Source organism: Myxine glutinosa, chromosome 3 (genome assembly GCF_964187855.1).
Source record: "Myxine glutinosa chromosome 3, kmMyxGlut1.1, whole genome shotgun sequence".
Classification (NCBI taxonomy): domain Eukaryota; kingdom Metazoa; phylum Chordata; class Myxini; order Myxiniformes; family Myxinidae; genus Myxine; species Myxine glutinosa.
Genome location: NC_136263.1, coordinates 73,834,735 through 73,855,704, shown reverse-complemented (window position 1 = coordinate 73,855,704; position 20,970 = coordinate 73,834,735). Strand labels below are relative to the sequence as shown.

Here is a 20,970-nt window from a genome sequence, read left to right as displayed (position 1 = left end):
AAAGCATCCGATTATCGGCCGATACGACGCCATCTTACGACACCATCATATTGGCATCTGCTGGGCGAAGGCGATGCGAGCCGTCCGCTGATTGGACAGTCGAGTGGTGTGATGGGTGGTGTGAACCAAATGGTCTTTTTATTCCCTTGAACATTTTAAATTAGGATATATAAGGAAACGTCTTTATCGTCATTTTAATAAAGTTAAATGGAGTGACGTTGCGATACTCGAGGTGCGTTGCATAAATCCTCGTAACTCAGAGAGGTGTAGCAGGTGGCGAGATGTAAGGAAGCTTTTTTATTCCCTTGAACATTTGAAATTAGGATATATAAGGAAACGTCTTTATCGTCATTTTAATAAAGTTAAATGGAGTGATGTTGCAATACTCGGGGTGCGTTGCATAAATCCTTGTAACTCAGAGAGGTGTAGCAGGTGGCGAGACGTAAGGAAGCTTAAAGATAACGAGCTGAAAACAGACGAACGATATCCCTTCCGTGGATGTTCCACGGGTTTCACGTCTTTATCGTCATTTTAATAAAGTTAAATGGAGTGACGTTGCGATCAGTGAGTTGTACTTCCTTGTATACGAAGAGATAAAAGGATGGCATTGACTTCGAGACGGTACGTGATAGTTGGCTGCGGCTGGCTGATGCTGCGTTTTTTTTCTAAGTGCCATGGATGCTGATGGACATAATAAAGGTATCGGCTGATCTCTCATCGTAATATTACCCGATGGAAATGAACTGTTTCTTTGTTTGTCATTTCCTGTGCAATAATGTCAAATTGATGTCAGACATCCTTTTCTATTGACAGCTGCTCTCCTTTTCGATGGCATCGTCTATTGATATGCATGTTCTTCTTTCATATAATTTTACACATTCACAATCAGTATTTCAACTCTTGCAGACATTGGAAAGGAAGTTGACTCACAGGCCAACTCTCTGGCTCAATCACAGGCCGACGCACAGGCGATGTAATTGTGAGTAGCATTTTTGCACAAGTGAAAATTGATCTTTCTTCCTAACTCTTACTCGGACAAGCAAATCCCCTATGCCATCCATAATGATACACTCTATCCACACACCACATCCTCCCTTCCGTGGATGTTCCACGGGTTTCGGCTAGTTATTATTATTTTTAATGTTGGAGGCTCCAGGGACGGACTGTATAACCCTCATCGAGGCCAGGCCTTAAATAAAAGAGAAGGAAAGTGTATGACGAAAAGTGTATGATGTTTGTTTGCGAGAAAGAGAGATTGAAGCTATCCCGGTAGATATAGTTTGAGTGAGACAGAAAGATCAGCAATCCTGACACGGAGAGTGTCAGATGGTTCCGGGCACCACTTTAACACTCCGAAGTCAGGACGGTGGTACTACCCTGGGTGGTTGCTGTCTACAACCTACGATCTCAATATGTTCTGTCTCACTCTTTCCTCCAGGGTTTCAAGCAAGCAGTGCATGGCCATCTCAGCTCATCATACCCAATTCTGATCCATGATCATTATTACCCCCATTAACCTTTCCAAATCAACCATCTTATTTGCTGGTTTCAGTGTTTCCGAAGGTCCTCCCTTCCATATTTTCCTGTTTGTTCATTCCCTTTATGTTTGTCCCACTGTCAGCTCTACTTTGCTCTTCCTTTGAGAGCCTTTGCAACTGTAAATAAAGTGTTGGGGAAAAACACTGTAAAAGGACGTCAACTTGGTTTATGTGCACTCTGCTCGGAAAAAGCTTGAATTTGATCTGAAAATAATGTTTTCCTCCTTTTTCAAGCTAATTGCATTACAAAGTAGAACGGCAATCAGTAGAGAGCACACTTCAGCCTGGTTGGCCATATCACTCAATGGTGAAGAATCACTTAAAAATTTATACTAGCTGGATGGTCCGAATCTTCACCAAAATTGAATCGATTCTTCCTTGTCACACACACAACCTGTCCAACAAGTTTCGTCCAAATCCGTCCACAACTTTGAGATATCCTACTATGTATCGTTTTTGGCTCTATCTCCCAATAGTGACGAATCACTTGAAAAATTAAATAATCCTCATATCCGAATCCATATTCAGATCTTCACCAAAATCGAATCGAATCGACCTTGTCAGACACCCAACCGATCAACAATGTTTCGTCCAAATCCATCCATAACTTTTTGATATATCCTGCTATGTATCGTTTTTGGCCCTATCTCCCAATGGTGAAGAAGCACTTTTAAATATTCTAGTAGCCGAATCCGGATCCAGATCTTTACCAAAATCTAATCATTTCGTCCTTGTCACATACGCTAGGTCTCTGCCAAATTTTGTAAGAATCAGTCCACAACTTTTTGAGATATTTTGTTCACAAACGCACAGATAGACAAACGGACAAACAGACATGGGTGAAAACATAACCTCCATCCACCTTTGCTGGCGGAGGTAAACACAGAGCTCACAAATCAAAGCAGATTTTTACACAACTGGTATGAAACATAAATAAATGCCGTCTTGTCTGTAACAAGTTTATCTTTGTACAAACTTGCATTGCATAACATTTTAAAGGCTTTTATCGCATGAAATGAAACTGAATACCTTTTCTGACTCTTTAACTGTTCACATCTTCCCTCTTCCAGGAACTTCAGCAAACGTGTTAATCGTGGGGAACTTGGTTAAGTTCTCATAACTGATATTAGTAAGGGAAACATATGAAAATCTGTTAACTAAATTGTTACCAAAAAGTTTCTTCACCAATATGTTTGTAAAGGTGTGTAATAACATGTGTTAAAATGTTGAAGGTCAACTCCCGTGGGAAACCCAGAAAAAAAGCTGTTGAATTCGGGTACCGAAAAATTATTTTCGAGAATTTTTATTTTTTTAAATCGGCCCTTAAGTAACTTATGAGGGGTCAAATAAGGGTTTTTCATGATTCTGAGTTGATTGTTAACATTTATATTTCACCACAGACACTCCTTTGTGGAAAAATAATTTCTAAATATATCTCATTTTCTACTTTGCAGGACATGGAGTCTAGCAATATGGATGAAGACGTTACTCCACCTGTGCTCAATTGCTTCATCTGTGCACGCTCGGATACACCAGCTGAAAGGCTCATACAGGCAACTCCAAAGGGATACTCAACTTTATTGAAACAAGCAGAAACTGTCGAAAATGTTACTGTTGTGGAACGTATGAAGGAGGCTCAAAAGGAAGGAAAACTGAGGTACCACCAGAAGTGTAAAAATGATCTGTACAACAACTTTGTTGCAACCACCAAGAAGTCAGCTCAAGCATCAAAGGCAGAGAAAGAGTCATCAAAGTTGAAGAGAAGACGCACTACTTGTGAGTTCAGTTCATCAACTGGCTGCAGTTCTAGAAGATCACAGTCAGTTGACCTCCTGTATAAGGATGTATGCATTCTTTGCAACCAACCAGCCCAGCTTTACAAAAATAATCCAGCACAAGCTAGAAAGAAATACAGTGCCAGATAATTTGACTGCAGATACACTGAAGGCAAGCTTGCTGAAGACAGCACGGCGTCGCGGGGATGACTGGGGCACTGAAGTCACTGGACGCCTGGAAGGGATCAACGACTTGGTAGCAGAAGAAACACTGTACCATTTGCGATGCAAACTTATGTTTGCGAGAGGTGACAGTTTGTCCAAGACTGATGAGGAAGGAAAAAGGAAGAGAGGACAGAGGAGTATTGATGAGGAGCGAGAGGCAGTTTTTATTGAATTCTGCGAATGGTTAGACTCAGAATTAGAGCATGGGGGTAATGAACATGGACCAAGTCCATGAAAAGCTGCAGGAGTTTGATCAGTCACCAGAGAAGAGCCTTTCTTATTCAAAGCATTGGCTAAAGATAAAACTTCTAGAGAAATACGAAGACACCTTGTATTTCACAACACAGGAAAGAAGGGCAGATGTACTCTGTCTCAAAGATGGCACCGACAATATTCTGCGAGCGCATCATGCTAATCTTGACCATGGAGATGAGAAGACTCAGATCATAAAGACGGCACTCAAGTTCATATCCAATGATATTGCCTTGATTGATTTAGGTCCAAAGTCATACCCCACCACACACAGTATGACTGACATCGATAGTCAGCTGACACTTGTTCCTGCAAGGCTGGTACTGCGATTTTCAAGTACATTTACCATGGACGAGATACTACATTGGGTGAAATTCAGTACAACATGTTCTCAAGGAAGGCAGCGGCAGGAGTGATCAAACCAAAGACTCTACCTCCAACAGAGGGTGCAGCTGCACAACATTCACTCCGTGCCTACCTGCAGACCCGGGACTGGATCCTTCTACAGAGCATGTCTCTGAACCCCAGTGACTATGGATGGACAATAGGTGTGCATGGGTATGAGCCAGTTCCAACACTGGACCCCACGGCTCCTGAGGAGCTATTGCAGTTCACGAGCTGTAATTGTCATGGAGATTGCAGCAACCGGCGATGCAGCTGCAAGAAGAATGGGGTCACGTGCATCTCGGCCTGTGGAGTCTGTAATGGCATTACATGCAGAAACTGCAGTCATGATGTTGTTGAGTCTGAAGAAGACATAGACAATGACTGTTGAAACTTCTGACATTGTGAATGAGAAATAACTCTTGAGTATTATATATGTATGTGAAATAAAAGCTACTTTGTGTGTAAATGTAAAAGTGAAAATATAAATGTTAACAATCAACTCAGAATCATGAAAAACCCTTATTTGACCCCTCATAAGTTACTTAAGGGCCGATTAAAAAAAATAAAAATTCTCGAAAATAATTTTTCGGTACCCGAATTCAACAGCTTTTTTTCTGGGTTTCCCACAGGAGTTGAACTTCAACATTTTAACACATGTTATTACACACCTTTACAAACATATTGGTGAAGAAATTTTTTGGCAACAATTTAGTTAACAGATTTGTGAAATATCTCATAAAATGCCCTTACTATATCTAGCTGCTTATAAAATGCACTGGAAGCACTCTAATTCTTACTCCCAACCCCAACCCTGAAATCCTCCAAACCCTCCTCCAACACCTATCCCCAATGCCCCACACCCTAACCTCCACACCTCACTCTTCCCCCCTTTGATCAACAATGAAATAATTCATGCATCCTTTTCAAATTTATAACTGAATTAATTAATAAGATATTAAATAAATTTGCAGAAATAGGATTTGAATTTAGAACAGTAATTTGTGCCCACCCTGTATAGTATACAGTACTAGCAGTAGCAGGAGTACCCTAGGGGGGGGGGGGGGTTCCATACGTTTCTGCGTTAAGTGTGATACGGTCAGGAAGAAGAAGAAGCCTCACAAACAACTTCGTACACTTCCGGAATTGTTTGATTCATTTGTGTTCAAATGTCTGGTGATTGTTTTGTATTTATTTATGCGAATGTGTACTTGTATATAACTGTCATCTATCTATAATTCCAGTAATCTCTGTGTGTATGTGTGTGTGTCTGTGTGTGTGTGTGTGTGTGTGTGTGTGTGTGTGTGTGTGTGTGTGTGTGTGTGTGTGTGTGTTTGTCTGTGACCGCTGTTTCTCGACAACCACGGGTCCGATCTAATTGAAACTTGCCAGGTATATTGCTGGGGACCCGAGGATGTGCCTTTTCAAGGTTTGAAATTAATCGGACAAGTGGTTCCCAAGGTATGGTCACCGTACTCGCAAGCCGTTCGCTTTGGCTTTGCGAATGGACCAAACCATTTCATGTAAATAGAGGGGGGGGATTGTCACCGTACTCGCAAGCCGTTCGCTTTGGCTTTGCGAATGGACCAAACCATTTCATGTAAATAGAGGGGGGGGGATATAATTTTAGATATATATATAGTACGGGCACGCCCTAGTTAATTTTAAAAAGCCTTAGGCACTATAGAGCGATTTTTTTTTATTCCAATTTTTTTTTTTCAGCATTTTTTTTCTTTGCCGAGAACACTCCCAGGGGTTCACTGATGAACCTCTGAAAGTTTGACGAAGATCCGTTCAGCCATCTCTGAGAAAAATGGCAATGGCGACACACACACACACAGACAGACAGACAGACCAACAGCTCTCTTATGTAGTCGATTGATAAGCCTGGTGTGGGCTTATCGGTTTAGGTGGCTCATGGGTTCATTGGATCTCGAGTTTGAGCCCATGTCGTGCTGCCACATAACGCCAGGTGGCTTCACTTATGCTGCCATCCTTCTGAGGTCGGCAACATGAGTAACAGCTTACTGGCAACCATGAGCTGTTCGAGTCGGCCTATCATGCGTTGGAGACTCTGAGTAGCGACCCGTCCAGGATTGTGCCCCAAAGCCGAGGAAATACTGCCTCGGCCTCCATTTGCATCTGAAGACACGAGAGAGTGATTCTTCTTCGTATGTTGCTGCACTATACAAACTGCATTATACAAACTGCACTATACAAAGACTATTACAAACTGCATTATACAAACTGCACGATACAAAGTTTATACAAACTGCACTACACAAACTGAACCATACAAAGATTGCACCCTCTGCACTATACAAACTGCACTATACAAAGACTACACTCTCTGCACTATACAAAGTGCACTATACAAAGACTATACAAACTGCATTATACAAATTGCACGATACAAACTTCACTATACAAACTGCATTATACAAAGACTATTACAAACTGCATTATACAAACTGCACTATACAAAGACTATTACAAACTGCATTATACAAACTGCACTATACAAAGACTATTACAAACTGCATTATACAAACTGCACGATACAAAGATTATACAAACTGCACTACACAAACTGAACCATACAAAGACTACACCCTCTGCACTATACAAACTGCACTATACAAAGACTACACACTCTGCACTATACAAACTGCACTATACAAAGACTATACAAACTGCATTATACAAATTGCACTATACAAACTTCACTATACAAACTGCATTATACAAAGACTATTACAAACTGCATTATACAAACTGCATTATACAAACTGCACTTTACAAACTGCACGATACAAACTGCACTATACAAACTGCATTATACAAACTGCATTATACAAACTGCACTTTACAAACTGCACGATACAAACTGCACGATACAAACTGCATTATACAAACTGTACTTTACAAACTGCACGATACAAACTGCACTATACACACTGCATTATACAAAGACTTACAAACTGCACTATACAAACTGCATTATACAATCTGCACTTTACAAACTGCACGATACAAACTGCACTATACAATCTGCATTATACAAACTGCATTATACAAACTGCACTATACAAACTTCACCATACAAACTGCATTATACAAAGACTATTACAAACTGCACGATACAAACTGCACTATACAAAGATTATACAAACTGAACTATACAAAGACGACACACTCTGCACTATACAAACTGCACTATACAAACACTATACAAACTGCATTATACAAACTGCATTATACAAATTGCACTGTACAAACTGCATTATACAAACTGCACTATACAAAGACGATTACAAACTGCATTATACAAACTGTACTATACAAACACTATACAAACCGCATTATACAAACTGCACTATACAAACACTATACAAACTGCATTATACAAATTGCACTGTACAAACTGCATTATACAAACTGCACAATACAAAGACTATTACAAACTGCATTATACAAACTGCACTATACAAACTGCACTATACAAACTGCACTATACAAACTGCACTATACAAACTGCACTATACAAACTGCACTATACAAACTGCATTATACAAACTGCACTATACAAACTGCACTATACAAAGACTATTAAAACTGCATTATACAAACTGCACTATACAAAGACTATACAAACTGCACTATACAAAGACTATACAAACTGCATTATACAAACTGCGCTATACAAAGACGATACAAACTGCACTATACAAACTGCACTATACAAACTCTATACAAACTGCACCATACAAACTGCACTATACAAAGACTATACAAACTGCACTATACAAAGACAATACAAACTGCAATATACAAAGACTACACTAACTGCACTATACAAAGTGCACTATACAAAGACTATACAAACTGCACTATACAAACTGCACCATACAAACTGCACAATACAAAGTGCACTATTCAAAGACTATACAAACTGCACAATACAAACACCATACAAACTGCACTATACAAAGACTATACTAACTGCACTATACAAAGTGCACTATACAAAGACTATACAAACTGCACCATACAAACTGCACCATACAAACTGCACTATACTGACTGCACTATACTGACTGCACTATACTGACTGCACTATACTGACTGCACTATACTGACTGCACTATACTAACTGCACTATACTAACTGCACTATACAAAGTGCACTATACCAGGACCATACAAACTGCACTATACAAAGACAATACAAACTGCACTATGCAAACTGCACTATACAAAGACTATACAAACTGCACTATACAAACTGCACTATACAAACTGCACTATACAAACTGCACTATACAAACGGCACTATACAAACGGCACTATACAAACGGCACTATACAAACGGCACTATACAAACGGCACTATACAAACGGCACTATACAAACGGCACTATACAAACGGCACTATACAAACGGCACTATACAAACGGCACTATACAAACTGCACTATACAAACTGCACTATACAAACTGCACTATACAAACACTATACAAACTTGGTTTGTAATGCAAAGGCTTAACCAAAATCAATTAGGCGTCCAATTTATGCAAAAAACGTATAAATTAGAAGCATTGTCATGGTCCATTGATCCTTTGTGTCTCCTTTGTCAATGTTGATATAGTGTGACGATGGCAAACAAATTCATAGGTACAGGGGTGGGTGTAGTTGGGGAGACGGAGGGCAAAAGGTGTTGCTAAATGTAATGTGTATATGTAGAGTCGAAGAAGAACCACAACACTCAACTTCCTTGCATCATTTTGTTACTCAGTAATTCTGCATAACAACATGATAGGAGACTGAGCATCTTATTATAAGAGAACAAACGTATATGGTTATGTTTATATGCGACCAAAACGTCTTCTTCTTCTTCTTCAAATTATATTAACACCCAAAACACAGTCCGTGAACTCTTAATTACGTTTAGACTGCTTTGACCCCTCGGACCTTTGACGACCCTTTAATTCCCCCAAGACCCTTCAGATCACCAGGACCCATGAAGACCCAAAATACCCTTAAATACCCAAAAGACCCTGAAGAGCTAAAATACCATGAAGACCCAAAATACCCAAAACACCCAAAAGCCCCTGAAGACCCAAAAGACTCTGAAGACCACAAAGACCATTAAAGATTCTGAAGACCCTGAAGTCCCCAAAGACCCCGAAGACCCAAAACACCCAAAATGCCTTTAAAGGCCCAGAGGATCCAAAAGACCCTGGAGACCCAAAACACACTGAAGACCCAAAAGACCCTGAAGACCCAAAAGACCCCGAACACCCAAAACACCCTAAAGACGCAAAACACCCCAAAGAGGCAAAACACCCCGAAGACCCAATAGACCCCGAAGACCCAAAACACCCCGAAGACCCAGAAGACCTAAAAGACCTTGAAGACGCCAAACACCCTGAAGCCCCAAAAACCTCTGAAGACCCCAAAGACCCTTAAAGACCCTGAAGACCCAAACGACCCTTAAATACTCCGAAGAACCAAAATACCCCAAAGAACCTTAAAGACCCAGAGGAACCAAAAGACCATTAAGACCCAAAAGCCCCTGAAGACACTGATGACCCAAAAACCCCAAAGACCCAAAACACTCTTAAATGCCCAGATAATCAAAAAGACCCTGAAGATCCAAATGGCCCTGAAGACCCAAAACACCATGAAGACCCAAAAGACCCTGAAGACCCAAAATACTCTGAAGACCTAAAAGACACCGAAATGGTCAAATATGCCTATCCCTCTCAAACGACGTGTGGTGAGGCACGCAGAGTGTGCCGAGTCACGCTAGTTGGATTTAATTGATGACCTTATTTTGACATTTTATATTTGGCCATTTATCCTGATGGGGAAAAAATCAAGGGGGACTGGGAACGGAACAACATGTGGCAGTGAATAATGCATAATAATGTGATTGTGTGGCTCAGAAGCATTATGTTAAAGGAAGAAGGAAATGAAGAGAAAGAACCCTTCTGGCCTGTTGGCGCAGACCGTTCTTCACCCCCAACACAAAACTGCACCGCAGCATGTGAGAAATGAATACAAAAACAACGACACGAGAAGGAAGGAAATAGTCTCACAAAGATAGGGGAAGGAAAAGTATTTTAATATACCATGCAGTTATTTTAATTTGAAGGAGCTGAGAAGCAGGTGGTGATTGATTTGGTGAACATAAAATTCCATTTCTGGATTCAAATAGTGATCATTCTGGGTTCAAGTTTGATATATAATAAATAACTACTTACTAATTTCTTCAACATAAGCAGTTAAACGTGCACCCTAAGGGTGGCACACACATTGATGAATCACCCTGCCTCTGAAATACCAGGATGACAGTTTATAGCTGGGTCGGGATTCCAGCTAGGCCATCCTGCCAGCCCGTAATTTTACGTGGAAAACAACTAATATTTAAGGATTTTTTTTCTTTGTGTTATCAGGAATCATGGAGGTTTCGCACCAACTAGGACTGCTTTTAATATAAATTTTCATGCCTGGTGTTGGCTTAACGGTTAAGGTGGTTGGCTTAATATCTCAGGTTCTTGAGTTTGAGCCCCTGTCGTGCCGTTGAAATAACACCAGGTGGGTTGCCTCAGCCTGTCATCCTTCCAAGGTTGGAAAAAACGAGTACCAGCTTACTGCGAACAAGGGGCAATGATGCAACCAGCAGCCACAGGTTGCATACGAATATTTATTTACATACATTTATGAAAGTAACAGTCCTTAAATGGGGTAATGGTCCATCAGATTACCTTGTGGAAATATCAACTATTTACAGGGTTTTGGTTTGATCCTGTGGGGCATTTTAAGGCACGGTAGTAAAGGATTGTATAGCAGCCATAAAGTCGCCCCTCAAGTGTCCTTGTTAGTGTCCAACTACGGGCACCACACAGAAGCATACGTTCAACTGTTGCACAGAAGAATTTCACCTCAAAGTTTGTCAAAATTTGATTTATATATATATATATATATATATATATATATATATATATATATATATATATGTCTGTGCAGCGTCTGTCCTGTGTTGTCCTGTGTTGTGTCGTCTTGTGCTGTGTTGTCACTGAACTACTTTCTCAAACTTTTGTGAAATCGTACCAAACTTCTGGTATGCACATATCTCTCCCGTCGGTATGTCCTAAGGGTTTGTTTTTTTTAATCCAATTTTTTTTTGGGGGGGGGGGGGGGGGGGGGGGAATGTTTTGGGGAATTTTTTTTTTTCAACTTCAATTGTTTATAAAATGTGATATCACGTATATTACAAATACATTTGTGCAAAATAATTGTTTGAATTATGATTGGTTTAAACCATGACAAAACGGAACTTCTTTCCGCATCGTGCGGTCTGCTCTCGGGCTGAACTTGCTTGGGCGGTCTGGCCTGAACAAGTTGGCAGTTGTTTGGAATCTTCTCCACTTGTAGATGATCTTCTGGACAGTCGAATGATTGATTTCAAATTGTTTGGAGATCTTTTTAAATCCCTTCCCAGACTCGTAGGCATCTATAACTTTCTTTCTGAAGGCCTCAGAGAGCTCTTTTGATCTAGGCATGGTGACGCCGCACACTTCAACAACAAAGAGCAAACCAAACGAAATGTCTGAGCTTTAAATAAGACAAGTTCCTCCAAGATCCTCTCCAACAATGTTCTAATCATTTGCACCTGAGCTGGTGCACCTGATTCTAATTTTAGGTATTTGAAGTGGTGATAAATGTAGGGGTGTACTTACTTTTTCCAATAAATGTAGGGGTGTACTTACTTTTTCCACATGCGAAATTTGCATTTATGTTTATTTAAATTATACAATGGACTACAAAATGTAAATGTTTCATGATATTTGTTATATGATATCACCTTTATCTTTCAATATTGTTGAAATGAAGATCAAATAGCTGTATGTTGAAATATGTTGAAAAAGTCAAAACTTTACATGGGGTGTACTTACTTTTTCACATGACTGTATATTAACAATTTTCATATATATAGATATACACCACAACCAATAATTTCCATATACATATATATATATAATTATATATATATATATTAATAATTTCCATATATATTGTTGTGGATCTGCCGCCGGCCTTTTCCCCTTATCAAGGGGGGATTAATCCCCTTGTCTTTACTGACCTGCCACGACCCGAGACCTATTACGTCCCTTCCGGACAGTGCTAAATAGGGTTTCGGGACCAAATTCGCTGTTCCCTAAGTACTAGCGCTGGCCTGGAAGCGAGGGAATAAGCCTCGCACGAACCACGTGTGATGGTGATATGCCGAGCGGTTTGCGTACACGTGATCCGTGCTATTTATAATTACTAGACCCGATTGGAGCGATCTTATTCGTACCACGCTTAGTCAATGGAGAAATCACAAAGGCGATCGAATTGGAAAGAAAAGGAAGAACAAATTGGTTTAATTATTATGCACGTATTTACAGCACAGGAGGAAGAGACACAGAGCAATACTTATACAGTCTTATATTTAATACCCCAGGACAACGGGCCCGTCTGACACACACACTCACACGGGGATTGCAGATGGGCAGGATGCTGTTCAGGCCGAACGCGCCAACTTGGTCGTCCAGGATCGGCCCCGTCCGGCTCTCCATGGTCCCCGGCGCTTCCCGTGAAGATGGAGGTAGGAGAAGGCAGGGACTCGTATCGTGTCACTCGAACAAAGTGGGTAATCTCGGGGCGAACGGTAGAGGGCGGACTTTGCGCGGCTGGCGGTTACTCAGCCGCATTCACTCACTTTGGCCGAACCGCGTGAGTTATCAACGCCCTGTCTGCGCCCACGTATTCCACATAACAAAGTTCATACAGTGCGAAGGATCCTTTCCAAGCGCGTCTCCTTAGAATCCTCTCATAAACTCCGCACCAGCTCAGCGCACCTTCCTCAATAACTCTCAAGTCCTTCCCTCTGCGAGTCCTTCCCTCCGCGAGTCCTTCCGAGGGCTTTTCGCATCGGGTTATATATGCCACGCCCTTCGAACCCTCTGGAACTCACCAGACGCTCTTCACCACGCCCTCTCACGCCATACCGCTCGAGCTCTGATTGGCTGGTTCATCCTTACCGTCCCCACTGCTGCCGCACCGAGCTCAACCCTCCTTCACCTTTCGAGGCCCTGCCTCGTGTTAACTTGACTGGTGGACAGCCAAATGGGACGCGGGATGGATTGCGCCCATCGAGGGAGAATGGAGGTCGGAGCAAAATGATTGTAGGGCCTATTCTCCTGCCTTTACACAACGCAGGTACTAAGAGAGGAAATGGCCTATTCTTACACATACTAAGACATAACTATACTACAAATGGGCCTATATGTTGCTCGTGTGACTATCTATGGGGGGCAAACCTTTAACCTTTATTAACCTTCACTGTACCAGTGTACCAATCTCAAAACCACAGCACTGCCCCCCTCCCTCGTCAGACTCGTCCCCGAGTCGAACCCACACAGGTGTGAACGACCGGTTTTGAGAAAGACTTGGGACTAGTTTTTAATTACATGTGACACTTAGATGTGGTTCCCCTCTAACATTTACTCTAACCCCGTGTATGCGACAGTTTTACAACACTAAATATGTCCCACCTACTGCGTTGTGTAACTAACAGACTCGCACCCACAACTAACCGAGTTGCGGAATTAATTCTCAAACTACACATAAAGCCGGGGGGTAGCATCTTATTTGCAATTACAAAACCTAAGCTTATTTACAACTCTATAACCCAGGACCTGTTCTTTTTGGAAAGAAGATTGGAGGGGAGAGAAAGCACAGCAATACACCAATACACATTACACTGTTCATCAATGCACTGTTCAAAAAGTTCACCATTTGCTGCTGGGCCGCATCTTCTTCTTGCTTCATCTTCTGTGTGCTATAAAAACTTAGTTCTTCTTTCCTGGCACACCAGAATAAAATGTACAAGAACCCGTGTTCGTTTTTATTCGTCAGCAGGGCCAACCCTATGTGGTCCAAGTGCGTGACATTGATGCCACTCAAAACCAGTGGTCCGAAGATGAAGGGTAAGTTTGCAGAAAATGACTGCTCAGCAAAGTGTAAAGCCACAAAACGTGTGGTCCAGGTGTCATGTGGTGCAGCAAAGTATCTGTGCATGTGCAGCAAAGTTATAATAAAGAGTACGGCGGCAAAGTACCACGCCGTTCATCTGCACGGGTGTAGCAACGTGCAGCCGCACAGGCGTAGCATTGTGTAGCTGCACATGTGTAGCAAAGTGCAGCCACACAGATCAAATTTGCTGCACACTCCTCCTCCAAAGTGGGTCCATGGGTGGGGAGGAAAGACAAAGCACAGTTTGCAAAGGAAAGGGCGCAAGGGTACACATCAATACAAGGTAATGCAGCATGAGGGGCGCGGAAGAACGAGCAGAGCAAGCTCGTCCCTAACCGTTCGTACCCCCCCATGTCAGCTTACACTCCCCTTGCCCCTCCCTGTATTTACAAATTACAAATCCGTCACTACGTCTTGTCTCCCATATCCCCCTCTACTCCAAATTCATCTTCCAATCCCTCCCTGGAAGGAAGGAATGGATTAACCACACAATGTCACTTTCACGTTGAGATGCGTCTTCCTCACTCAAATCATTTACAAAGCCTTGGTGCTGGTGTGGAGCTTTGTCACCTTGGTGAATGGATGTGGATGGCGCGAAGGGAATTCCTCAAATCCTAACTACTCCACTGACATTAACTTTTAATCTAACCCGGGGTCATGCCCTGCCAATCGGCATCTTTAAACTATGCGGTTCTAAAAACCTGATTACCCATTGACCACTCTGCGGTGCCCCTGAATTTGGGTCTCACTCCCCAATTTTTCAATCTGTGCCTTTGCACAATTTTGGGGCTGGGTCGTGTGGCTCCACTAGCAGGTCTACCTACCTGCGCACCTCCACCACTGAAGTCGCCACCCGAGCTTACCTTGCTCCTTGCGACTACCTAAATTGGGGAAGGCCCCTCCTGGCTCTCTCACTGATGCCCTCTCTGACATTGGGCTACCCGGTCCTTCTCCTGGATCCTCGGGCCCCACTGAACACTACTCATAATCCTAACTGGCTCCCAGAGCCTACCTGCGGCCTCACCTGGCCGACAGACTACCAGTGGCGGAGTGCTCCAATAACCATACGCACCAACAAAGCCCACATGCTCAGCCATTTCACAGACTCATGCACCCAACCAAGCACTTCCTGCTACTTCCTGCACCACAGATGTCAATATCCAAACAATTTACCTAAACCCTCTACCTAACTTTAAACTACCCTCCCCGGGTATTCATGAAGGGGTCCATCTCCCCCCAAATCTCATTTCCTTTCACAAAGCCCGAAACAAGTGTGTGTCCACCCTCAGGAGAGCCAGGAAACAATATCTCTCTGTCCTCAGGACCGAACTCTCTTATCTGTCTCCCTCTTACAAATCCTGGTGGCGTCTGGTAAAATCTGTTTCTGGTGTTTGTTACCCCTCCATCCCCTCCCTCACCTTAAATGGCCACATGGCTGACTCCGCACGTGAAAAAGCTGAATGCCTCAACTCTGTGTTTGCCTCTAAATCTTGTGTCCCAAACCCATCCCTCTCTGTACCCACCGTAACCAGTCGTACCCAGCTGCTCCTGGACTCTGTGTCCTTTCCTCCTGACAAGGTGGAAAAGTTTCTGTCAACCCTCGACTCTGATTCTGCAACTGGACCTGACGGCATCAGCCCACGGGTCCTAAAATCGTGTTCTTCCGCTCTTTCACTCCCTCTCTGTTCTCTTCACCCTCTCTTTTGCTCAAGGTCATCTTCCATCTGCTTGGAAATCTGCCAACATCACCGCTTTGCACAAAAAAGGTGCAAAAACAGATCCCAGCAACTACAGACCAATCAGCCTTCTCCCAATTATCAGCATAGTGATGGAATCCATCATTGCTTCAGATATGAAATCTTTCCTCTTCTCCAATGGCTTGATCTCTGATCATCAATTTGGTTTCAGACATGGACACTCCACTCTGGACATGCTGCTTCTGCTTTCTCAACAATGGATGGAGGTCCTCAATGCCAAACAGGAAATTAGAGCAGTCTCCCTTGACATATCATGTGCCTTCGATACGGTCTGGCACCCCGCTCTGCTCACCAAACTCTCCTCTTTTGGTATCCATGGAAATCTCCACGCATGGCTGGTGGACTTCCTCTCTAGTCGTAGTCAACGTGTGGCCCTGAATGGGTTTCTCTCATCTCCTCTTCCTGTTCAGGCTGGAGTTCCCCAAGGCAGTGTTCTGGGCCCTGTGTGTTTTCTGGTCTTCATCAATGATCTCTCTGACTCTCTTGAAAATCCTCTCTATCTCTTTGCTGACGACTCTACTCTCTGTCGCTCCATTCTTCATCCCTCAGATCGGCAGTCTGCAGCCTCCTCACTCTCTGCAGACCTTGACAAAATCACAGACTGGGCAAACAAGTGGACCATGTCTTTCAATCCTGACAAATCTCACACTCTTACGATGTCTCTCCGAAAAGACCGACTGGACAACCCTCCCATCCACTTTCTGAATAATCCTCTCCAAGAAGTTCTGTCACTCAAGCTTTTGGGTCTCACTATCTGCCATGATCTTTCCTGGAAAAACCGCATTTCAAATCTGGCCTCCAAAGCCAGTCGCCGACTGGGCATCCTCCGTCGTGCGAAGTCCTTCCTTGGCACACCTGAGCTCCTCACCACATACAAGGCTTTCATCCGCAGCTCAATGGAATACTGCTCTCCCATCTGGGCTGGTGCTCCTGCCTCACACCTAGCTCGCCTTCGCGCTGTTGAAACCAAAGCATTCAGAATCATTGGAATCTCCCGCGATGAAGCTAACTCCAAGGGCCTCTCACTCACTCACCACAGGCAGGTTGGTGGTCTTTCCGTCTTCCACCGACTCCTCTCTGGCCTTGCCCCCCCAGCTCTCTCTGGGCTCTGTCCCACAAATATTCCTACAGGTCGCACAAGATCTGCCTGCAACCCTCTTTTGGTTAAACTGCCAAAATCAACTCTCTGCTCACCTTCACTCCTTCATTCCTCTTTTCTCCCGCCTCTGGAACAAACTCCCTCACTCTCTTCAATCCCACTCCACCCTCCAAGTCTTTAAAACAGCTGTTCACCACCATCTCTTATCTTCCCTCATCCAAAATCTTGATCTTTTCTACCCCCGCTAATTTCACCCCAATTCCACTTTTTGAAATACCAACTTCTGTCCTGGAAGTCCTTGGTGTCCTTGTGCTTTATATTCTCCCTCCCCCCCCCCCTTCCCATGCCTCCTCCCCCCGGGCCCTCTCCCTTCCACACATCTCCCTGCTCTCGGATGTTGTGTTTGTGTGCTTCCCCTTTTCTCCCCATCTTGTCTTCCGCACTCTCTTTTTGTGTATTTTGTTTGTCTGGTCGATTTGTTTGTGAAGTAAATGTTAGCTCTTTCACGAGCCTCGATTCAGTATACAAAAAAAAAAAAAAAAAAAAAATTCACTCCTTCGCACCATGCATTCCACACCTTCTATCCCGCACCAAGCATTCCACACCTTCCATCCCGCACCAAGCATTCCACACTACTCATTCCACACCATTTATTCCACACACCAAGTCCTCTTGCACACTTCTTGTGCTCACACACCTGCTCCCCACTTCCACACCATGCAAGTCAATTCACTTCAACACACTCCATTCGTCCTCAATACACCACTCATACACCACCTCTGGTTATCCCCAACCAATGCCTCATTTGCTCAAGCTCATCCTCACACACAATTTCATTCAATTCCTCATTTGCTCAAGCTCATCCACACACACAATTTCTCCGCACAACTGCACACACACAGCATCATCTAACTAACTACTTCCCCTAAAGCTCATGCTTCCCCGTTTTCCCTTACACTAAGCACTCCCTCGTCATTAACATCCACCTAAACTCTCTATGTCCCCTCTACCTGTACCATGTCCCTACTTAAATCTTGTCCATATATAAAGTCAATTCTAAATCCCTAGCAATTATCCTAGCCCGCCCTCGGCTAGTTTACACTGCCACCCCATAATCTACTGCTGATGTGCCCCAAATTGTGTGAGGAATGGCGAAACCACCACTCCCCCACGCAGGGTACCATTCGCCAACACTATGGCTAATCGTCCACTGTACTATGAGCCTCTCAGTGCGGAAATACATTTTCGTCACAGCTCGGCTTCGGAAAGCCGAGCAATAAGCCGAGCCCCTCCCCTTCCCACGCCTCCTGCCCCCAAGCCCTCTCCCTCCCACACTTCTCCCTGCTCTCAAATGTTGTGGTTGTGTGCTTCCCCTTCTCTCCCCATCTTGTCTTCCGCTCCCTCTTTTTGTATATTTTGTTTGTCTGGTTGATTTGTTTGTGAAATAAATGTTAGCTCTTTCACGAGCCTCGATTCAGTATCCAAAAAAAAAAAAAAAATGCATGCGGGTGGTTGGTCTCCTGGTGGGCGGGTCCGTCTGGCATTTTCGATTCAGGGGAGGAGGTTTTGTTGGGCCAAGGTTCCAGGTGCCATCTCTGCGCGGAGCCTTTCGGTCCCCTGCACGATGGCCCAACCTCCCATGGTCGGAGCACCGCGCCCGCCAGGGGGCGCGGTTCCGACCTCTCCTACCCCCCCTCGAACCGTGCCGATCGTCTTTCCTGCCAAGGCGCAGCACCGACCATACAGGGCGGGGCCCGGCACGAATCGTGCACGCCGCCGCGGCAACGATACCCGCCGATCCCCGCTGCACACAAAGCACACCACGCCCTGAGAGCTCGCGTCGGCTATACGTCGCCCTAAACGCTCCCTGGTCTGAATCGATGCTCGAGCCGCGTTCTCAACACACGTGACCCATTCCACTCTCGCAAAACGCGGCGCTCCAGCGCCTCTCATACACTCCCTTACACACTTTTCCTCCACACACTCCGTTACACACGCTCTCGTTACGTACTCCGTAACACAATCGGCCATCGCACACCCTCGCGCACACTCGTTTCCCGCACACTCCGGTGCACACTCGTTCTTCGCACACTCCAGTGCACACTCGTTCATCGCACACCCTCGCTCCGGTGCACACTTCATTCACACACGCGCGTCATTCACTCGTGTACATCACACCACACACCTTCCACGAGCGCCCGGGTTTCGTCGGGATCCCAAGCACGCCAAAAATGTTTTCCCGCCAAACACTTTCACGCCATACACACTCCTGCTCACCTTAAGGACCCTCTTCCGCGGCAGCACCTGCAAACTTTCATTTTTATTAGGAAGCACGACATCACAATGCAAATCCAGACTTTGAGTGCTTTCCATTTCTTCCCTCGATCCATTTCCAGATTCTATCTCTGCCGTCTCTTCGGCCCCAATTTCAACAATAATTTCTTTCTCTTATCTAGCTCGACGACTGCCGGCGCACTTAAAATTTTCTCTTCCAATTCGGTGGCCATCGGCTTTTCACACCCCGAGTCGCGATTTCTATCCCCTCGGTCAACGTAGCTGCACTCTGCTCTACCCCACTCCCTACGCGTTCCTCACGCTACGTTACCTCGTCGCGTACCAATGCGACCTCTTCGCTCAACATGTGATCAATGTCCTCCCCCATTTTTTTAATGCTCCAGGTGAATTTGTCCCCCAATTCTTTCAATTGGCCACCCATTTTGTTTTCCAATTTATTTAACCCGTCTTTCATTTCCCTCATTTCATTACTTTGCACCACGAAGCACGCTTTGATTTGCGCCATGAAGGTGCCCATATCCATTGGCGCCACGGGCTCGGCTTCCGCTGCCTCGTGTGAGGCGCCGCCATTTTCTACCCGGCCGGCCCCTCATCAATGTCCTCTTCTTCTACTGATTCTCCGCGGGGGTCCTGGGGCATTGATTCCGTGTTATCTACCTCCTCTTCTACCCCCACCGGCATTCGACCGCTTTGGCTAGCCATGGCACGAATTTAATTTTTGGATCTTAAAAACTAAATTTCGGTCGCTCGTAATTTGGAGTGCGTTAAGCGCACTTCGGGTCCTATCCCAACTCCTGACACCAATTGTTGTGGATCTGCCGCCGGCCTTTTCCTCTTATCAAGGGGGGATTAATCCCCTTGTCTGTACTGACCTGGAGCGACCTGAGACCTATTACGTCCCTTCCGGACAGCGCTAAATAGGGTTTCAGGACCAAATTCGCTGTTACGTAAGTACTAGCGCTGCCCTGGAAGCGAGGGAATAAGCCTCGCACGAACCACGTGTGATGGTGATACGCCGAGCGGTTTGCGTACACGTGATCCACGCTATTTATAATTACTAGACCCGATTGGAGCGATCTTATTCGTACCACGCTTAGTCAATGGAGAAATCACAAAGGCGAGCGAATTGGAAAGAAAAGGAAGAACAAATTGGTTTAATTATTACGCACGTATTTACAGCACAGGAGGAAGAGACACAGAGCAATCCTTATACAGTCTTATATTTAATACCCCAGGACAACGGGCCCGTCTGACACACACACTCACACGGGGATTGCAGATGGGAAGGATGCTGTTCAGGCCGAACGCGCCGGCTTGGTCGTCCAGGATGGGCCCCGTCCGGCTCTCCACGGTCCCTGGCGCATCCCGTGAAGATGGAGGTAGGAGAGGGCAGGGACTCGTATCGTGTCGCTCAAACAAAGCGGGTAATCTCGGGGCGAACGGTAGAGGGCGGACTTTGCGCGGCTGGCATTCACTCGCTTTTTCCGAACCGCGTGAGTTATCAACGCCCTGTCTGCGCCCACATATTCCACGTAACAAAGTTCATACAGTGTGAAGGATC

At 44.4% G+C, this 20,970-nt stretch overlaps 1 long non-coding RNA gene across 1 annotated transcript; it reads left to right on the top strand.

The window, feature by feature from the left end:
- The first annotated feature begins 295 nt into the window (after window positions 1–295).
- Window positions 296–2,755, top strand: LOC144888155 (uncharacterized). Its single transcript, XR_010983700.2, has 3 exons — window positions 296–699; window positions 907–979; window positions 2,609–2,755. It is a non-coding gene; the product is annotated as an uncharacterized LOC144888155 (long non-coding RNA).
- Window positions 2,756–20,970: the final 18,215 nt, after the last annotated feature.